The 3,880-nt window shown below is 33.7% G+C and overlaps 1 protein-coding gene across 1 annotated transcript in view; it reads left to right on the top strand.

Annotated features, from left to right (window-relative positions):
• Positions 1-3,289, top strand: part of LOC117122320 (transcription factor MafK-like) — a 12,289-nt gene extending 9,000 nt beyond the window's left edge. The window contains exon 3 of the mRNA XM_033267881.1: positions 2,351-3,289. The gene's annotated coding sequence lies outside the window, so the exon portion shown is untranslated. The remainder of the gene's footprint in view (positions 1-2,350) is intronic.
• Positions 3,290-3,880: the final 591 nt, after the last annotated feature.

Raw genomic sequence — 3,880 nt, 5'->3', positions numbered from 1 at the left:
ATGTATTACCACTTGGCCTCATAAGCTCAGTTGGTGGAATACCCGAATGGTAATCTGTAGGTCCTGGGGAACAATTACGTTTTTCTAAAAAAATTATTATCTTTACAGTATAAGCAAAGATAATGATGTGCAAATGCTGAGCTAGACAATAGTAATATTAGTGTAATTTTATATAGCGCACATATCCTAATTCTAATGTAAGATGCTCAGGGCGCTTGATATGTGGACTAGGAACTCGATCAATGACTTTCTTCCCCCTAAGGGTCCCTTCGTGTCTGTGCTACCCGGTAACCCGGTATCAGCAACTCTCGTCGTCCACTAGTAGACAGTAGAACACAGAATATTTTATTCAGCTAGGCAAAACAAATATTTTGTCTAGTCCTCGAGACTTCATCAGTGTAACTAACTAGAACTTGGTGGATAAAGATCAGATTATTAGTACTAAAGAATGCTGGGTAATTTAGAGATTAAGAGGGCTGGTATATGTGAACAAGATAATAAATATTGTTTGAAGGTTTGCTTCAATCGTCTTCACAAGATAATAAATCCAGATTGTGATAAAAACAATGTAATTAATTATTAATTAATCTACTGTCTAACTCAGCATTTCCACATCATTATATTTGTTATTATTTAAACATACATGTACCTATATATGACTCAATGTATTTTATTATCTCTACATATATATACGCTGTAGAATAAATATAATATAAATCATAAATCATCAAAGGTATATATACAGTGTTTAATAAAGACATTTTAATAAGGACGTATTTCCAGATTTATCTGGCCGAACGCCCTCCTGAGGCATAGCATTGTGTAATACAATGTTCCCGACGGGTATTTGGACCTGTTCAACCATGAAGCCTTCGTGGTCTAGTGGTTATGACGCTCGCCTTGTCAGCGAGAGGTCGCAGGATCGAATCCCGTTGGAGGCATTTTATTGCACAATGATTTTTCATAGGACTTTATTCGTTGAAAAGCTACAGGGTAGCCTACGATGTTCCATCATGTCCTTATTAAACACTGTATGTGCACCTTTGATGATTTATGATTTATATTATATTTATTCTACAGTGTTAACGGCTAACTTCCTTCAATATCATATATAATATACGACAGTATTTCTAGCCGTATTTCCAGATTTATCTGGCCGAACGCCCTCCTGAGGCATAGCATTGTGTAATACAATGTTCCCGACGGGTATTTGGACCTGTTCAACCATGATGCCTTCGTGGTCTAGTGGTTATGACGCTCGCCTTGTCAGCGAGAGGTCACAGGTTCGAATCCCGTTCGAGGCATTTTATTGCACAATGATTTTTCATAGGACTTTATTTGTTGAAAAGCTACAGGGTAGCCTACGATGTTCCATCATGTCCTTATTAAACACTGTATATATACCTTTGATGATTTATGATTTATATTATATATACGGTAGAAGAAGAGGAATCTGCGAGTGCGAAAAATTCCCCTACTGGGACCCGATACCTTCTGTTGTTTATACAGATATAGTGTGTATGTATACATATGGGCAGTTTGGATGTCAAACTATTTTTATAAGAAACTAATGTTATAGGCTTCATATTTTCAGTGTTAAATATCTTTAAGTTTCTGTAGAATATAATGTTTCCTTGTTATTTGAATATATTTATTTTTCATTTTTCATATGAATTTGTAAAAAAAAAAGATTTAAAAAAATGTTTGATTATAAATTAATAATAGTAAAATGTAGCTTATATATATATCACAATTAGATTCATTAAAAATAGGGGAAAATATATTTTATGTTTTCTATGAAAATCGGAATAATGCAAGTTTCTTAAGTACTCGCACTTAAACTGCTTTAGTAAGCATACCATCTAAAATCTCCTTTGGGAGTGATCACAATTTTTTCTTCACATGCAGTACAAATACAATTATAATACAGTCATCACGAACATAATCACAAACGTGACTAATTGCCGGTTAAATTATTAATTTACTTGATCATCAATAGATTTAAATATTAATATCTTTTCCCTGCTTGAAAAAAGCTAAAAAAAATAAATTGTGTATTAAAATACTATATCGTACCACAAAGGTTGCCATTAAGTCAGTATTAACAAATTTTTAAAAAGTAATTTGAGAAATAAAAATGTACAAGTACTGACCACAAATTCAAAATGCAGTACCAAATTCTGCCTAGTCATTATTATATATGTGAATCATCATATATGTACACAATGTTATTGGTGGTGTAATTTCAAACATTTATTACATAGTTATAAATGATTGGCCATTTTTCATCTTGTGGTTTTTTTTTTTTTTTTTCATCTTGTGGTTTGTTTTTTTTTTTTTTTTTTTGTAGCTTACTGACGAGGTGTACCTCAGGGACTAACAATTAACACATTTCCTTGCTGGTTTCAAGCCTTTTAATTGGAGACAAATCAATTTGTGAACGTGTGGGCTTGTAGGAATATTGTCGCAGGGACAACTCGTTTGTGATTTTCTTACCCAGGGGACGTCATTTCTTTGAAGTGCATGACTTAACAATATTATGTGTGTGTCTAACACGTTGTAAGTCAACCATCACTGTGTTAACTGTGCACATGGATTAGTAATACTCCCGAAGCAGCCATCATGTTAGACATCATATAGATGTGAAGGCAGGGGGAGGCCAATTTCCCTGACGAAAATAGTGGGCGTGGTCAGGCGTCGCTCAAAATCCCCCGAAAAATATGACAATTTAAGGGTTTTAAAGGCTTATTTAATCGATTTTGTGTCTACGAATATATAGAAAATACATATACATTTTTTCCTTGATGAATTGTGGTTTTTCTCCCCGATGGGGGAAGGGACCAGCTGTCTTTGAAAAGGGGGACCTGGCCCGTCCGATGGCGCCACCCTTGATCAGAACAAGGTCAGGAATACAAGCGTGTCCTACAAAGACATCCCACAAATGCAGGTGTTCACATTAACAATGTTTTTTTGGGACTTCCGCAGTCCCCACAAAACTTTTTAATGCTGACAGTATATGTTTTTTACTTTGGCCATAATATACAAATAATTCAAATTCAAACTGTTTAGCTAAACATATTATTTTGATTAATGTTGGTAATCAATACAGTTTTGATATGGTATTGAACAGATTGATTGAAATCTTATGGTATTTTCAAATATTGATTACTATGGATTGATATTGATTAATATTAATTGATATTGATTGGTATTGAATTGTTCAGAGATGTATGAATGGGTGACTGTCAGTCATATTTAATATTTATTATGAATAATTATTTGCTTAAAATTTGGTTTTTGTCATTTATTTTGTTGTGTTTTGCGATTATTTACAATTTTTTACCTACTTGATATGGAGATAAGCATGTTTTCGGAGTGTTAGTCAAACTTAAAAACTGACCAGTCATAACATTTAATAGCCAGGGCTACCAGCATGTCCCACAAACAACGCAGGTTTATGTGCTTTACGTTGCACAACGTAGCAATATTCAAGGAGTAGGGCTTAAGCAAGACTTTTTTAATACCTTGTTTCGTAAAAATTTTATCCGAAATCATCATTATTGGTTGTCGGCGGGTTCGCTATACAAGATATAAAAATGTCTTGCCTTGCTGGATTTAATTTCATATCCGCAGATATTGATTGATTACCATAATGTGCTATTGATATACCCTTTATCATCACCACCATCCTCAGTATCATATTATACATTGAATCGAATTTAAACAATTTTACCAATAATTATAAATGGCAACCCTTCCATCAATCCATCGGCCGATAATCATCATATTTACTTGAATTGTATCACTAAAATAATATAATCATGTCAATAATAAACAATGGTATGTATGTTAACAGTCGCTGTTGCGCACGTGTGGAGCC

Source organism: Anneissia japonica, unplaced genomic scaffold (assembly GCF_011630105.1).
Source record: "Anneissia japonica isolate Jap-2015-1 unplaced genomic scaffold, ASM1163010v1 scaffold287968_len422783_cov224, whole genome shotgun sequence".
Lineage (NCBI taxonomy): Eukaryota > Metazoa > Echinodermata > Crinoidea > Comatulida > Comatulidae > Anneissia > Anneissia japonica.
The sequence above is the reverse complement of the archived record's forward strand: the minus strand, read 5'-3'. Positions and strand labels throughout refer to the sequence as shown.